The sequence below is a fragment of the Thermobia domestica genome, chromosome 5 (assembly GCF_964235325.1).
Source record: "Thermobia domestica chromosome 5, izTheDome1.hap1.1, whole genome shotgun sequence".
Classification (NCBI taxonomy): domain Eukaryota; kingdom Metazoa; phylum Arthropoda; class Insecta; order Zygentoma; family Lepismatidae; genus Thermobia; species Thermobia domestica.
Window position 1 is genome coordinate 200,264,881 of NC_137458.1, and position 19,591 is coordinate 200,284,471.

At 34.5% G+C, this 19,591-nt stretch overlaps 1 protein-coding gene and 1 pseudogene across 4 annotated transcripts in view; one reads left to right on the forward strand and one right to left on the reverse strand.

The window, feature by feature from the left end:
* The window catches only part of LOC145686342 (uncharacterized), a 211,315-nt gene that overhangs the window by 85,231 nt on the left and 106,493 nt on the right, over nucleotides 1-19,591 (forward strand). The gene's annotated exons all lie outside the window — the stretch shown is intronic.
* Nucleotides 10,195-10,973, reverse strand: LOC145686833 (small subunit ribosomal RNA; annotated as a pseudogene).

Sequence of the window (19,591 nt, forward strand, 5' to 3'; positions counted from 1 at the left end):
TGATGCTTGACTGAAAGTCTATAATTCACCAAAAAAAGCCATAATTTAAAATTGTTAACAAACATTGTTTGGGGTTGAAATAGGTTAACGATTGGGGATTAATTCAAAATTCAACCCCAATATTTTTTACTTAAATGGCATAATTGGCATTTAATACTAATTCGTAATGCTTTTTCTTCAGTTCGCGACTTGTATTATGCGAGGAGAAAGATTTGATTTAAATCAAAAAAAATCGATTTAAATCAAAATCATGAAAAATGATTTTTAAAAAAAATCATGATTTTTTTTCACCCTGGTTGGCGTTATCCGTATTTTGCCACGTAGTCTATACCTAGGTATAGAACAGAAATCAGACGGTTATTACTGTCCGTTCTAGTGGTCGTGCGCGCTAGCGCTTTAGGCTGGTAACGAAAGTCGCTTTTGACGTGGGTTCAAACCCGGTCCAAGGAAAGCTCTTTTTAATTTTTTTAATCGTTCATAACACTTTCCCACCTCCTCGTCCTACTCCTACTACTACTGGTGCTACCATCGAGTTGGCGTGGGTCAATAAAAACTTGACTCACGACCCACCACCCACCATCAACCACTCTCATCCACTGTGACCTACTCTGACTCACCAAAATCTCGTCATCAACTCTTACACATAATCCACGGCCTCTTCTACTGACTAAAGAGTTTACACTTGTAACAAAACAAGACTGTGAAATTGTCACTAATCGGAGTTTGAATTTCTACAGTCAATCGCCCAAGCACCACTCTATTACAATAAAGGTGGATCTGACCTTTACGATATGAAATGGTAAAGTGTTTGTCAATGAGGAAATTGAAGCACTTCGAGGTGGGGGGAAATTAGTGTGTGCCTAAAATATACTTGTACTAAGAGAGTATTCTTGCGAGTGTTAATTTCTTAAAGCATTCCAAAACAAACTTCTATTCGCAGAGAAATACTACAATATGGAAAAGGTTATGATTTCTCAGTTCACAGTATTTTTTTTACAAAAGACTTGAAAAATCAGTTTTCCCTAGCGTATAAAGGTGCTCGGGTACTGTCTAAGAGCATCTCCATAAAGTATGCTCATAATTGTAATTTGTGTAATCACTAAAACACCACGTTAAATTTAAGTTATAAATATGCATAATTGCAATTATTATGAATATTTATTCAAAGTAGTTTACCTTCTAGTTTATGAAAAGGAAAGAAGAGACTTATTAATAATTAGGTACAAAGTTGAAAAACACTAGGGATGGGTACGAGCGGGTTTTCTTTGAAACTCGACTCGACTCGACTCGAAACATACATCTTTCAGCTCGACTCGAAAACTTTCCTCCAACTAGACTCGAATTTGTTTCGAGTCCAGTCGAGCCAAAACGAGCCAAATCTTGTGTGTAGTTCTAAATACTCTCTTCAAGTATCCTACATAGACAATATAATTATTATCAATGATACTACTACAACACATTATTATTATTATTATTATTATTATTATTATTATTATTATTATGGGTAAACGGCTCCTGAACGGGGCATGTTATCATCTGCATGATCTTCAAATACACTCTCAATAATTAGTTAGGTTTCTAGCCTCAGCAAGCCATTATCGCACTTCACATCTCTCAACAACTGGTGTTTTCATGGTTGAATGAACTTCCTCTTTCTCCTGAAATCAGCATTGCAACCTTCTGTCTTAAGATAAAAAATTTAAATCTAAATAATTAACAGAATAAGGAGATATCACTAATAAATTTAATTTCGAGAGTACACTAAGTAATACGAAGTACGTCGCACATAATCTTATTATTAACTTCCTAGTAATGATAGGAGACAAGACTTGAAACTTAAGGCTTTTATAAGATTCAAGAGTAGTAGTTAACTCTTGCGAGTGACATTTTTCTGGACTATCTTCTCAAACGTGAATCAGTTTTATCAAAAACGGCTCAGGAGATTCTGCTTATATTTCATAAATAAATATTTAAATCCAATAACCCAAGAATAATGTCTAAAACAAATTCTTATATAATAATATGCAGGAAAGGTAATTTCCTGTTGGGGCTGTTTTCTCTCTCTCTCTCTCTCTAATACGGCATGTCATTTTATTGATACTTCCTTCAACTTGCAGAAATAACTCTGTTTGGGATTGCAATACATCAAGTTTACGTGAGGTAAAAGGAGTAAATTCTACCCCATGTTGCACGTTTGAACATGCTCATACAAAATAAATTTCCAGTGAAACCTACCAAATAAATTATTCGATTTTATTAAAATATGTGTACAGTTATCTTCTTTACCGCATTCAAACAATCCTCACTTGTTGCGATTGAAAATAGTAGGGTAAACGGGAACAAACACCCTAGTGTAGCGAGACTTTAGGATTTCCATATTTTAAATAATATAATAAGAAAATAATTTTCTGTGAAGACGTTCGCCAAAATTGCTAGATTTTGACATAATAAAGAGTATAGTTTGTTTATAGTTTAACAAACATCCCAATGCATGTAGTTAAAATAGATCAAGGCCCCCATATTCTCCGATATTCTGAAAGTTATTTCCGCGATAACTGTCGTGAAAAGTATTCGCTTTTGAACAACGTAGTATATATATTGCATGCGATTTAAATTAGTGAAGAATGGGGATAATCCTAGGTAGGTCATCCCGCTGGCACTTGAAAGTCTCTTCAATGGTAACTTTCGTTTAAAAAAAAAAAAATGCAATATATGCATTGTAGTATATTATTTCTGATGCCTCAAATTTGCTACAATTTCCTTGAGTTTAAAATTTTCAAGCCATCTTTCAAGCCTTTTTTTCCTTTTTCCGCAGCGCGGCTATATGAGACTTCGACGTACAGTTTAATGTCGAATCCGAACCACTATCATTCAATAATCTCCTGCCGGGAATCGAACCCAGGGCCTCGTCCACCTAAGGGGCGCGTGCTAAACATAGACCAGCTGGGAGGGCTTTCCATCTATAGACGTAGCCAGAACTTTTCGTATGGGTATGCACAAAGGTAATTAATGAAATGAAATCTTTAAGTTTAACGTCCCACGATTATGCCGGTTAGGCTAAAGGAGACGATGATAATGAGAAATGAGTGAAAATGGTGGAATGAAGAAAGTGGGAGGAAACGGGAGAACCCCGAGAAAACCCACGAGCACGGTGTTTGTCCACCACATAGTTCACACGGCGCGAGCTGGGATCGAACCAGGGACCCCAAGCACCGGAGGTAAACGCTCTACCACTGAGCCACCGCGCCCCCTATGCACAAAGGTAATTAATTCCTATTCTCCATCTTACTATAACGTTCTTACGTGCTCATTTGATCTAGCTTCAAGTGGATTTCGAAAACATAAAATTTTATTTTAAGGAATCACTCGGTCTCCTTTGGCCTAGCCGGCATAATGTGGGACGTTAAACTGAATGAATGATGACAAAGGGACGTATATTTCCCCTGCATTTTTTAACTTTTAAGTACGCCAATGTAGTGGTAATAATTTATATACCATTACACTGCCAGTCCTAAGCCTGGATAAAGTGTGAAGGGAAGTTGACATTGCGCCTCGAGGTTGTAGCCTACTTAGTACAACCTACTAGTAGACAGTATATAATTTATCGTGACATTTTATAAATGACAATATCGCATGTTATAAATTCATGTGGATGTTCTAACGAGCAGTATTTTGCCTAGGATGTGCTAACACACTGAATAATCTCCTGAAGATACATCCAAATTTAAGGCACCAACACCTGGAAATCCCCCCCCCCCAAAAAAATAAAAGATTGTTTTAAAATGTTAAATTACACTCCAATATTAATCTAGTAAACAGTAGGAAATATTTTTCATACTACTACTTCTAATACTATTATTATTATTATTATTATAAGCATCGCCGATTTTCTTCTGACGGTTTTTTTTTTTTAGTTTAAAGTTCCATGATTGTGCTTTGAGGCAGTGGCATAGAGAGGGAGGCTCACCCAGCTCGACCCCCCTTAGTGCCGTAATATCGAATATGATTTTGTATTCTTATTTGTGATTCCGATGTTTTGACTTTTTTTTTAAATATAATTTATCATCACAAAATGTATTTTAAAGTCATGTTCAAAAGAATAACTTCTTCATTCTTGATTGATTTTAAACTCAAGGAAATTGTGGCAAACTTGAGACATCAGAAATAATATACTACAATGCACATATTGCTTTTTTTTTTTTTTTTAAGTGCCAGCAGGATGACCTACCTAGGATTATCCCCATTCTTCACTAATTTAAATCGCATGCAATATATATACTACGTTGTTCAAAAGCGAATACTTTTCACGAAAGTTATCGCGGAAATAACTTTCAGAATAACGGGAGAATATGGGGGCCTTGATCTATTTTAACTACATGCATTGGGATGTTTGTTAAACTATAAACAAACTATACTCTTTATTATGTCAAAATCTAGCAATTTTGGCGAACGTCTTCACAGAAAATTATTTTCTTATTATATTATTTAAAATATGGAAATCCTAAAGTCTCTCTACACTAGGGTGTTTGTTCCCGTTTACCCTACTATTTTCAATCGCAACAAGTGAGGATTGTTTGAATGCGGTAAAGAAGATAACTGTACACATATTTTAATAAAATCGAATAATTTATTTGGTAGGTTTCACTGGAAATTTATTTTGTATGAGCATGTTCAAACGTGCAACATGGGGTAGAATTTACTCCTTTTACCTCACGTAAACTTGATGTATTGCAATCCCAAACAGAGTTATTTCTGCAAGTTGAAGGAAGTATCAATAAAATGACATGCCGTATTAGAGAGAGAGAGAGAGAAAACAGCCCCAACAGGAAATTACCTTTCCTGCATATTATTATATAAGAATTTGTTTTAGACATTATTCTTGGGTTATTGGATTTAAATATTTATTTATGAAATATAAGCAGAATCTCCTGAGCCGTTTTTGATAAAACTGATTCACGTTTGAGAAGATAGTCCAGAAAAATGTCACTCGCAAGAGTTAACTACTACTCTTGAATCTTATAAAAGCCTTAAGTTTCAAGTCTTGTCTCCTATCATTACTAGGAAGTTAATAATAAGATTATGTGCGACGTACTTCGTATTACTTAGTGTACTCTCGAAATTAAATTTATTAGTGATATCTCCTTATTCTGTTAATTATTTAGATTTAAATTTTTTATCTTAAGACAGAAGGTTGCAATGCTGATTTCAGGAGAAAGAGGAAGTTCATTCAACCATGAAACACCAGTTGTTGAGAGATGTGAAGTGCGATAATGGCTTGCTGAGGCTAGAAACCTAACTAATTATTGAGAGTGTATTTGAAGATCATGCAGATGATAACACGTCCCGTTCAGGAGCAGTTTACCCTTTTATTTATTTATTTTTGTAGATATTTTTAGGTCTTTTTATGTTTTGGCAATTATAGGTCTTCAGCTTCCGAGCCCTAGTAATTACTGGAATTGCACAGCATATTGAAATGAATTTTGGATGATAGTGAAAGTATTGCATGTGTAAGCGTAGGGGTAAAAATTACCTCGCTATATCAAGGGCCCCTTCAACCCTCTAAGACATATGTGAACACCAATACGCTTACAACCCCCCTATTCAAAATTGCCAACAATGCACTAGTAGGTCTGCCAGCGCCATTTAATATTTCATATTGATGAAATTTTGGTTCTCTGCTTGGTCTTTGTTTAGTTATTCAAATCGCCACCGGCTTATTCCTAGCAATGCATTATGTTGCAATGAATTTGAGGAGAATTTGCTGTAGACAACGCCACCCTAAACCGATTCTTCGCTTTTCATTTCCTCTTACCCTTTATTGTTGCAGCTATATCAATAGTACACCTCCTATTTCTTCACCATACAGGTTCTAACAATCCCTTAGGTCTTAATAGAAATCAAGACAAGATCCCCTTCCATCCCTACTTTTCAACAAAAGATACTATCGGCTTCATAACAATAATAATAGCCTTAATACTTCTTACTCTATTAAATCCATACATACTAGGGGATCCAGAAAACTTCACACCTGCAAACCCCCTAGTCACATCTGTACATATTCAACCGGAATATTTTCTATTTGCATATGCTATCCTCCGTTCCATTCCTAATAAATTAGGAGGTGTAATTGCCTAGTAATATAATTATTATCTTAATAATTATACCATTTTTCCATAGCAGAAAGATACGAGGTTTACAATTCTATCCTATTAACCAAATTATATTTTGAATTATGGTATGCACGGTAATTCTTCTAACCTGAATTGGTGCACGCCCTGTACAAGATACTTATATTCTAACAGGCCAAATTCTTACAGTTGTCTATTTTGCATATTTCCTATTTGTTCCTTACCTATCCTCTCTTTGAGACTTTTTACTGAACAAAAATTAGTTCTTTGGCTGAGATAAACATGTGTTTTGAAAACATACAACAGAGCAAAACTCTAAGAACTTTATCCTCAATTTAATAAAAAGAAATAAAAAGAAGCTTCATGCCTCTTAAGAATAAAAGATAATTGAGAGAAAGAGGTAAGAAACACTTTCAAGCAAGGTATACTAATTTATCATATCGGAATCGGGGTAATATCCCCTGTACTCAAATAAATCCAAAGGAAATACGGTACGGTAAATACCGCCTTGCAAATAATAATAATGTCCTAAAAATAAGACAGAAAACAAGACTCTTATAAATATAATTCTTGCATACTCAGCCATAAAAATAAGGGCAAATCCTCCTCCTTCTCTATACTCAATATTAAATCCGGAAACAAGTTCCGACTCACCTTCAGCAAAGTCAAAAGGAGTTCGATTGGTCTCTGCTAAACAGGAAGCAGATCATATCAAAGCTAAGGGGAATGTAATCCACAAAAATCATAATTATTCTTGAAAATAACCAAAATTCAATAATCTATATCTCTCCGACAAAAACACAAAAGTCAACAAAATCAAAGCTAAACTAACTTCATAAGAAATAGTCTGTGCAACAGCCCGCAATCCTCCTAACAGAGAATATGAAGAGTTAAATGATCATCCAGCCATTATTACAGTATATACCCCCATGCTAGTACAACACACACAAAAAAAGATAAGACCAAAGAAAAATTCAACATTACACTTAAATAAGGAATTCTCAATGAAACCAACAAAGATAGGAACAAACTAAAAACAGGAGCAAGATTGTAAGGATAATAATTAGATATAGTTAGAAAAACTTGCTCCTTAGTAAATAACTTAATAGCATATGCAAAAGGCTGTGGTAAACCAAAAATTCCCACCTTATTAGGGCCTCGACGAATTTGAATATATACTAAAACCCTTCGCTCAAGCAAAGTTAAAAACGCAACACCAACTAAAACACAAACAATTAAAATCAAATAACACCTATTAGATAATCATAATACACTATTACCTGGATTCAACAATCCATTATAATTATTAGATCCTAAAACTAATGCACTTATCTGCCAAAGTAATACACATTATTTTTATTCTTAAACAATAAATATTACTAGTATTTGGTCCTTTCGTACTAAAATACTATTCTAATTTAAGGGATAGAAACCAATCTGGCTCACGCCGATCTGAACTCAGATCATGTAAGATTTCAAAGGTCGAACAGACCTATACACTAAGCTTCTGCACCTAGATAAAATCTTAATCCAACATCGAGGTCGCAGTCTCTTGTCGATATGAACTCTCAAAAAAAATCACCCTGTTATCCCTGAGGTAACTTAGTCTAATAATCACTACTAAAGGATCATAAAAATACATAATAAACAAAAAAAGACTTTATTTATCTTCTCGTCGCCCAATGTAATATTTAAATAGCAAATATAATAATTATCAACAATAAAAATTATTACTCAAATATAAAGATCTACAGGATCTTATCGTCCTCTTAAAATATTTAAGCCTTTTCACTCAAAAGTAAAATTCAACATTTAAAACAAAGACAGTCTTCCACTCGTCCAACATTTCATACAAGTCCACAATTAAAGGACTAATGATTATGCTAGCTTCGCACGGTCAAGATACCGCGGTCGTTCAAAACCTCACTGGGCAGGTCAGACCTTATATTATAACAAAATGACATGTATTTTATAAACAGGCGGAGGAAAATTTGTCGAATTCCTCTGTTTAATCTAATGTAGCATACTAATAACACAATTATAAATTATCTAAGATAATTCAAGATATAAGTACAATAAATAAATTAAATGTAATAAAATATAATTGTACAAATTAAATAAGTTATAACAAAATTATAAATGATGGCTACCTCTAAGCCCACATATTTCAATAACACAAAACTACATTATAAACAATAAAAGTATACATCGCGACAAAACATAACCAATTCTTTCCTCGAAGGTCAAGATCTAAGGGTTTACTTGTCCCTACCATAAATCCTTCATTGTAACTAGATTTCGACGTTACCGCACCAACTCCGGTAGAACTGTATAAAGCTCTCAGTATGGCTAACCCCATTACGGTTATCATAGTAGCCCGAGTCCGTGCAGATTTCTAAACACATTACCCCACAGAAATGAGTGCCATAAGTCCAGGCCTTCTAAAGGCTGTTGCGCCAGGAATTTAGTTATCATTATTATTATTGCTAATAATAATATGTAATATTAGTAATAGGCTTAATAAAGATTCTGTCTGTTTATCTGCTCTGCTTGTAAGTATATTATTTCTAAGTTTAAGATATAGTTATACAGGTCAATATATAATTGATCAGTTTCTTTCTAATCTGATTCTTCACGTGTATAAAAACTGGACAAACTACAAATTAGGACACTATACACAGGAAATTAATAATGATAGCTTTATTACTCAGATATTAACCTGCATACATTAATACATGTGAGGATTTAGGTACTTAATAGAATGGTTTCTAATCATTTCTTTTTTTAAAAAAAAAAGTTTTAAATTTTCATTATAGACAAATGGTTCCGCAAGTTCGTTGGTCGGTTAACTAAAAAAAAAGTGAATACAAACAATTAGAGCTCTTAAGTATTGACTTCAACCTATAATTAGTGCTTAAACTTTTCGGGTAAGCTGTACCCGCCCGATACCCATTGCGTTTGGTTTACTCGATCCTTAGACCTGATAAACTCGTTTGACCCGTGTTTGGCCTGTTTGGACCGTTTGACCCGATAGACTCGTTATGAGTTCGTACATGATAATTAGAACAATTTGTGTTATGATAATAAAGTGAAACAACACATCATTTACAATAATGACACACGGGATTATCAGGTCATCCCTATTCATACGGTTCAATCGGGCAAACCTGATTCATACGGGTAAAAATACAAAATCGGTCCAACGGGCGGTCCAGGATCTATTCTATTTTCCGAGCATTACCGAAAATGCACAGTAGCCCGAAACGCATCGGACGTAAATGCTATCATATTATTATTATTATTATTATTATTATTAGGAAAGAAAATTACTTGTTGAATGACGTGTAAGTATTTTATCCCTATTTTAAATGGTTACTCTGGTTTTATGTATCTGCTTATTGGTTTGCAACACTCAGAAAGGATAGTTCGAGACTTCATTGTTTACCCTGGCGACAGGGAGAGCGGCTAAGCTTTTGTAATACCGGCAACATCCAACCGGTTGACAAACCGCACGTGGCCGCTAACAACCATATGACAGTTTTACTGCTGATAAGAAAACGGTTTAGCTTTGAAAACCACTATAAAGAGCAAATCCCCCTTACTATTACTCACGAACAATTTACGATATACATCAAATCCACATATAACTAACCCCAATTGAATTAAATTAAATTCTTGTACAACCAGATATAATGGAAACCGAAAGACATTTCACCACCAAGACAAAATTAATAAATAACACGCCACTTATATTATCATACTACTATCTTAGCTCTTTTCATTTCGGGAAATAATTATATAATTATATCACTTAATGTTCCCTGATACAAAAGGTACAACATTGCATGTTTTCTTCCCCAAAAATAATTTTCATTTATTTAAACATCCCTTCACGGTTCTAATTAACTATCATTTTAACGAATTAACTCTATACCCTATACAGTAACTGCTTCAGGTTGATTCACCTAATTATAAATCAAATGTTACTAATCAAAATAATCTGAATTGCACAGAAACCTCTTCGATGTAAATGAATAGCTCAACTAACAAGCTCTATTTTGTAATAATCCAAACTAGGCACACGTTCCGGTACACCCACTATGTTACGACCTATCTCACCTAAACAAATGAGAGCGACGGGCGATGTGTACATATCCTAGAGCTATACTCATTCTAGTTACATAACTTACCATTACATTCAAATCCACCTTCATTTAAACAATTTCATATCAAAATTCGTATTAAACATCTTATTGTAATCCATCTCCCCTTACTGATAGGCTGCACCTTGACCTGAAGTCTCTCCTAATCAAGACACTGAAGATATTTACATTTCTCCCTAATACCATCAACTACGGTGGTATACAAACTGTACAAACAACAGCAAGTAAAATATATTGTGTCGATTACGGGACAGATTCCTCTGAATAGTCTAAGCTACCGTCAAATCCTTTGAGTTTCAAGAACATAACTACTATTACCCAGGTATTCTATTTTACATTACCAATAATAGGGTATCTAATCCTAGTCTAATAAATAATTTCGTAGCTTCAAACTATAGAACTCTCTCCTTTAAATAATAATTCCATCTAAAAATAATAAATCAACGTTCTCCCATATAAATTAGAACTACACCTTAACCGTTATTCATTAGGTTTCCCTCGGATTCCCTCGTCTCACCGCGGCAGCTGGCACGAATTTCGCCGGATCTCCTTAAACCTTAATTGCGTCAAACCCTAATTAATAAACAAAAACAAGTACTGCGATCTCACCCGTCCCCCGACTGCCCTTAAGGCCACGGCGGGTTATTCTTCTCGCCCCGAAGGTTTCATGTACAATTAGATATACAGGTATAAGGGAAGAAAAGCCTGGATAATACTTTACCTTTAAAACGTAATGTTAAATTAGTTTAATATAAATCAGTGTTTAACCTAATTCAATAGGAATTAGTATTAAATATAAAAAATACCCCCTTGCTATAGGATACAATTTTGTGTTTTACCCCTCAAACAAAATTGTATCCTATACAAGTATATTCTCTCTCTACACATATGCTGTAAAAACTAGCATTTACTGGATGCGTTAAGCATATTAATATACCTTTAGCCGGTGTTCCAGGCTAATTAACAGGATCTCATTGATTTTCAAGTTTTAATTATTATTTATATATAATGTTTCTAAATTTAATTAATTAAACAAAATCTCTTTTATTTAAAAACTTACTAATATCGCTAAAAATAATAATTAAATAAGATGCCTGATTAAAGGGTTATCGTGATAGGATAAATCAAGTATTTCATTATACTTTTATTACGTCTAAAAGAATTGAACTTTTACCTCTGACACCAAAAATCAATGTGCACCGTATATCAAGATGTAGAAAGATAAACTAAGATAAGCTAGTGGGCTCATACCCCGCATATGAAGATTTACTCTTCTTTTTGTAATGCTCACTAATCCTAAAACCCTACTATTCTCCACAACACTTATTCTAGGTACTCTCATTTCCTTAACCTCATCATCATGGTTTGGTACTTGAATTGGTATTGAAATTAATCTCCTATCTTTTATCCCCCTGATTTCAAAGACCAACAGTCAACGTCGTACCGAATCTGCTTTAAAATATTTTCTAGTTCAAGCCATTGCAAGCTCGCTACTCCTAATAGCAATTATTTTACTTTATATAAGCTTGCAAGGCGCATATTATCTAATTTCTATTTCCCTATTATTTAAAATAGGATTAGCACCCCTTCACTTCTGAATGCCAGAAGTAATAGAGGCTATACTTTGATCCGGTTGTATAATTTTAATAACCTGACAAAAACTAGCTCCCCTTAGTCTTCTTTCCTACAGCCTGTCACCAACCAACTTGATTTATCTAACTTTAATTTTATTTTTACTAGTAGGATCAATTGGAAGATTAAACCAAACCTCTCTTCGTAAAATCATAGCATTCTCATCCATTAATCACACGGGCTGGCTACTGATAGCCTTAATATTAAGTGACATAACATGATTCCTTTACTTTCTATTGTATGCCCTACTTTCAGGAATAGCAGTTACCTTTTTCATAATAAACAAAATATTTCACGTTAATCAAACCTTCTCTGCTCAAATCAATGTGAATACAAAACTAGCTATTTTCACTAGTCTTTTATCTCTTGGTGGCCTATCTCCATTCTTAGGATTCCTCCCTAAATGAATTATTATTATTATAAAAACTGCTGAACAAATATCATTTATTCTTTTAACCTTAATAGTAATAATCACCCTAATTACCCTCTTTTACTATATACGAATTGCCTATGCAGCCTTTATCTTAAATCATTATGCTCAAACATGAACATCCTCACTTAAAAAAACATCCATAAGATCAATGTTTATTATATTTTCCCTTAGAAGAATAATCATGCTGCCTTTAACAATCAACACTCTCTAACAAGACTTTAAGTTTAAAAAACTAATGGCCTTCAAAGCCGTAAATAAAAGGCGGTCTTTTAGCTCGTAGTATATTGAACACTACTCCGGAATTGCAGACGGACGTCATAAAATTGACTATAAGATCTAACAGGAGGTTTAATACATCATACAGTCTATCCACCTAATACTTCGGCCATCCTATTTGCAACGATGATTATTTTCCACAAATCACAAGGACATTGGTACAATATACTTAATCTTTGGTGGATGAGCAGGAATAGTAGGTACCTCTTTAAGTCTTCTCATTCGGGTCGAGCTTGATCGACCAGGTAGCTTAATTGGAGATGATCAGATCTATAATGTAATTGTAACTGCTCACGCTTTCATTATAATTTTATTCATAGTAATGCCAATTATAATTGGTGGCTTTGGTAACTGATTAGTCCCATTAATATTAGGGACACCTGATATAGCCTTTCCTCGCTTAAATAACAAGATTCCGACTACTTCCATCCTCATTAACTCTACTCTTAACTGGAAGAGTTGTAGAAAGTGGTGCAGGAACTGGATGGACTGTATATATCCCCTTTCTAGCACCATTGCCCACGCTGGGGCTTCCGTCGTCCTGTCTATTTTCTCACTTCACCTAGCTGGAGTTTCTTCAATTGTCGATGCAGTAAACTTCATTACAATTGTAATTAACACACGAACTCCTGGCATAACCCTGGAACGGATGCCACTATTCGTCTGACCTGTTGTAATCACTGCTGTTCTACTTTTATTATCCCTTCCAGTACTCGCAGGAGCTATTACAATACTTTTAACAGACCGAAATCTTAATACTTCCTTCTTTGACGTTTCCAGGGGTGGGGATCCCATTCTATATCAACACCTATTTTGATTCTTTGGTCACCGTGAGGTATACATTTTAATTCTTCCAGGATTTGGTATAATTTCACATATCGTAACTCGAGAAAGTGGTAAAAAGGAAACCTGTGTATTAGGGATAATCTATGCTATACTAGCAATTGGATTCCTAGGATTTATTGTATGGGCCCACCACATGTTCACTGTAGCAGGTATGGATGTTGATACCCGAGCCTACTTCACCGCAGCCACTGTAATTATTGCTGTAACAATGGAAATTAAGGTATTCAGATGAATTGCTACCCTTCATGGTGCACAAATAACTTACTCCCCCTCAATCCTATGAACCCTAGGATTCATTTTCCTGTTCATTGTGGGTGGTCTTACTGGAGTCATACTAGCTAATTCATCCTTAGATATTGTGCTTCATGATACTATGCCGTAGCTCACTTTCATTATGTTCTATCCGTAGGTGCTGTATTTGCTATTATAGCCGGTATTATCCACTGATTCCCCTTATTTAGAGGAACGCCAAAAAATCCTACATGACTGAAAATTCAATTCCTAGCAATATTCATAGGGGTAAACATCACATTTTCTCTCAACACTTCCTAGGCCTAAGAGGTATACCTCGTCGATACTCAGATTACCCGAACGCCTACACTACCTGAAATATAGTGTCAAGTGTCAGTTCATTCCTTTCCTTCGTCGCCGTTCTAGGACTTGTAATTATTATATGAGAAGCCTTTGCCAGTGCTTGTCCTGTAATCTTTTCTGATCAACAAATAACATCCCTAGAATGATTCCAAAATCTACTACCTGCAGAACATAGTTATGCAGAACTTCCCCTACTAACAAATTTCTAAGATGGCAGATAAGTGCATTAGGCCTAAGCCCCAAATATAAGATAATACCATCTTTCTTAGAAATGGCCATTTGAAACCAACTAGGGCTCCAAGATGCACCATTACCAGTTATAGAACAAATAGTATTCTTCCACGACCATACGATACTCATTGTAACCATAACTACAGTGTTTGTAGGATATTTATTAACCTCCCTTCTACCAAATACATACAACAATCGTAATCTACTCGAAGCTCAAACCTTAGAAACCATTTGAACAATCCTACCTGCTATTACACTAATCTTCATTGCCTTGCCTTCACTTCGACTACTATATCTCTTACATGAAATTCATTAACCATCTATTACCCTCAAAACAATCAGCCACCAATGATATTGAAGTTACGAATATTCCGACTTTTCTCTGACAGAATTCGACTCTTACATAGTTCCTGTCAATGAAATAAATCCTAATTCATTTCGTCTTTTAGATGTAGATAATCGTATTGTATTACCCATTAATATCGACATTCGCATCCTAGTTACTGTCGCAGACGTCCTCCATTCATGAGCTATGCCAGCATTTGGTATTAAGGCGGATGCTACTCCCGGCCGCCTAAACCAAGTAGCCGCCAATATTAATCGCACAGGTCTATTCTTTGGTCAGTGTTCAGAAATTTGTGGTGCAAACCACAGATTTATACCAATTGTTGTTGAGGCTTGCCCTCACTCAGTATTTATTCAACAAAGGTAATACAAGAACTTTCATTAGATGGCTGAAAGTAAGCAATGGTCTCTTAAACCAAAAGATAGTAAAATAACAATTACTTCCAATGGGAAAAAATAGTTAACTTATAACATAAGCATGACAAGCTTAAGTCACTATTTAATAGTATTTTTCTATTCCTCAAATATCTCCTTTAAAATGACTTATATTATTCCTTGCATTTTCCCTGTGCTACTTACTATTTGCTTCCATTATATATTTTAACTCAGATACTCCTCAGCTATCTATTGATAGTACTGATATCAAAAGACAACTATGAACTGAAAATGATAACAAAACTTTTCTCAACCTTTGGTCCCTCTACCTTGATTATAAATATATCCTTTAACTGACTTAGAACAGTGATTGCTCTATTAATTATCCCCGTGCCATTTTGATTCCTGCCGGGGCGACGAAACATTTTATGGAATAAAATTACCTTAACTCTTCATAAAAAAATCAAAACCATCCACCAAGGAAGAACCTATTTATTTCCTTATTCTCCTTCATTCTATTTAACAACTTCATAGGTCTATTCCCCTACGTTTTTACCAGCTCCAACCACTTAACTTTTACACTAACTTTAGCCCTCCCCTTATGGTTAAGCTTCATAATTTATACTTGAATCAATCATACTCAACATATATTTGCTCACTCTTTCCTTCTGAAAGAAAACGTAAAAAAAAAATATATATGTAAACGAAGAGATAAAAAGCAAAAGCAATGTACTGGAGAGGAGTCGCTAAAATTAATTCTCTTTCACGAGGACGATTACGAAAGATCACCTACTGATTGAAATCCAGATTATTTTCCAATAGAGTAAATTCCAATACACTTTCTTGTTATTGTTAACTATTCCATATCGGACTCCCGAAGAAAACTCATCTAAACAACTTATTGACCGTGCCAATAGCGACTACTCTCAATCATGACTCCGTTTTCTTTCATTTAGAAATAGAAAAGAAAGAGAAGAAAGTAGAAGGGCAAAAGAAGAAGGTAGGAAAAGAAGAAAGAAAAGAAATAGGGTACCTTAATAAGAAACAGATTACTGGATAATTCCGGAAATATAGCAAAAGGTCGGGAAAGTCGTTGAAAGATGAATCATTCCAAATGTTACCAACGACTAATCAATCCTGGGATGATTCGGAATAGACACATGCTCCCCCACACCACCCAGACCTAGCTCCAGGCACCACGATCGTGGGGTTGCCCAGACCTAGACCTGGAAATGAGAAAAGTGAAATCATTCTTTGTACTGTTATTCCAACCGGTGATTGATAACCATCCAGCATCTGAACTCTGTTCTCTAGGATCGACCACACATATGAATTAGCCAAGAGAAAAAAAATCAAACTTATAAACTCAATATAAATTTATGTATCGTATCAATAAGAATTTCAACTTCCTGGAAGAAAGATGTCGAATTTAGGCTCATCCTGCTATTTTTGTTTCACTCCTAGAGCCGATTTAAACCATTAGTAGCGGTCCTTCATGACCTAGGTTATTTACCTTAACACATATATTAAAACATGACACATATATTACAGATGTTAATATGACAAATGATATCACTAAAATTACTTAAATTAAATCTATCATGCATTCACACGCTCACTCACTCAGGACAGTGTATATATGTTTAAAGGAAAATCAACTAGCTACAAGGGTACAAATAGTTTATTACATTCATAGTGAAAAGAAAAGACAAAACAAATAATTATGAAAAAAAAATATTAAAAGCACAAATTCTTAGTTATATATTAATAGAGTACATAGTGTTATATTTTAGTAAATTTTTATATATTCAATCATATTGACAAATGGAAAGAGAAAAAAAAGAAAAATTACATGTATCATATCTTAGGCATGCTAAAGCCAAATTATGATTTGCGACATACGCAAATAAGACACTTATTTCACTTTTTTAAAAAAAAAATTGGACAAAGAGGAAAGAAAAAAAACTTTTAGATGTATTAAAACTTATGAGTCTCTACCTCACATTGGGTAATAAAATATTAATGATTTTGAGCGTTCAAATCACAAATCACGCACTACTCGTAGTGTCCAAAACATTTCGCTCCATTTAACTTAGTTTGTGTTTATTTATATATCTATATATATCTAACTATTGGTTTACAAAAACCATTCATCGTCTATATTTGGTTTGTAACTTTTAACAGTTTATGTCTGCAATCGCACACTACGACGCTTTACCCATCTAGGGATTTTGAGAAAATAACTTTCACTAGAGGATGTTTCTCCTCTTAGACGATCCATTTCCAAACTTATTATTTGAATAGTTTTAAGTTATTTATTTAACACTGGGACACGTCATGAGACCTTTCTTTAGGATCACTTTCGTATATATGTATATATGATTCGGATTTTAAAAACGATCTCCCGCAGGTGTACGGAGTATGAAGGTTTAAATTGAGGATAAAAAAAAAAAAAAAAAAAAAAAAAAAAAAAAAAAAAAAAAAACTGGTCAAGTCACAGGATACATATGCAGGTGAGAAGGATTCAAGGTACACTTTCCACGATGGTTTTTGGTTAGTAGTTCAGGGATAATATTCGTTATGATGTGAGTTACGTTTAGACCTGCCGTTACTTTCCAATACATGCCATTACATAATTACATAAGGTATCATTTACATTTATTCAAAAGAAAAGGAAAATTACTTAAGTGCACGGCGGTATTCTTAACAAAATCTACATTCTTACATTCGTCGGAGAACTTACTGGTAAACTATAGCAACCAACACACGTTTAGGGGGACAGACACGAGCGCTCTTACATATATTCATGTAATACTTTTAATATCATACTTTTACTATAAAATCATATTCGTATACTAAGTACATATACATTTCGACGTATTCATTTCTCTCTCTATATATATATATATTTATATTCAATAAATGCGCACACATTTAAATTAATCACCCCAATAATAAAATTTTTTACAAGGTTGCAAACATTGTCCAAAAACAAATGACTTCCGACATTACATATGAAAAAGAAAATCGCTTTTCTACCTGATACCGCGCATCTATAAATTTTTCACTTTTATATAATCAATTCGTGCTTAAATCATGGAAAAAAAAACTTTGTGAGGCAGGCACGTAACACAGAGCATTTCTAAAGATATAACTAGATAAACCAAAGTACAATTTCTGGGCCCAGGTTAACTACAAAGTAATCGAAAACCAAAACAGAAAGGAAAGTGACCAACGGATTACAAAAAAAAAAAAAAAAAAAAAAAAAACTTAAGAGGAACGACGGTGAAAGAACGTAATCGAAGTGTCGTCAAATACTAAGTCTTTGTTCATTTCAGCGATAGGTCAAAATGTGATGGAGGACCCAATCATTATCTACTTTATCCATGAATCGTGTCTTGCAACGTCTCAGCTGGTAATTTCAGATCAGAGTTGTACGTTAAATAAATTGTAAGCAACAAGTTCAAAATCGGGGGGGGGGGGGAAGGTTGAAAATTTGAAAAAAAATCTCGAAGTAAGAAGGAAGAGACAAGGGAGAGAAAGCGGCGCCAACGAAAGGAGAAAGATTAAAGTACTACTCACTACACAGAAGAGTGATCGAATTTAAATATATAACTCATAGCCAAAATATTCTTAACATGCCAAAAGGGTGGTCTACTCAAATACGTAGACTCAAGGGGCGTCCTGCTGCCAAGGATGCAAGTTCTGTGTCCATCAGATCCCAATCCCACAAGAGTTTGGTTGTAAGATTGAAATCCGAGCCCCGTATCCGGCCCAAACCAGCAGGATAAAAGGAGAGGGGGAAGGGACCAGGTAACTGCGTCCCCAATTTTGAAATCTCTAAGTAAAAAAAATATTCGACCCCTTAGAAGAACTAAGAAGGTTCGAGGACAGTAATGAAACTAGAGTAAACGTAATAGTTAAGATATCCCTAATTAGTGATTTGCCAAAATAAAAAAAAATTAAAAAAAAACTGGATTTTGGATCGGTGATTCCTATTGCCAAACTTCACCGATAGCTCCCCTTCGCAGAATGCGCTAAATTCTGAGGCATCGATTAATTTCCATCACTATCTAGTTTGGAAACTGAGAAAAGAAGACGAAAATATTCAAGGTGGCATGGGGTCGATGCCCGGGTACGGTATGTATTATAACGACTTACCGAGAGTAGTCGTCAACCTGGTTCGGCGAAATATGATATACAAATCTCGAGTGGTAGTAATCTTTAATAATTATATACTATCGTTCTCACCTTTTATATAAGAATGATAACGTCGATAAACAGTGCTAAAAATGGTTTATTAGTTGATATACTTTATAATATATTTTCCTTAACACTGTCAAGCACACAAACTTGCTGACTCGGTATCCATAAACATGTACATAGCAACAACTATCCCATAATAATATCTTACATATCTTAAAAACATTCTTCTTCTGTTATTATTAAATTAACATTCTATGAAGTATAGTGCATATGTATGAGCACTTTCTGCCCAAGGTACAGGTAATTATTAACCTATCCAAAGTATTTTGTTATATAAAAATGTCGCCCGACAAATGGACTGA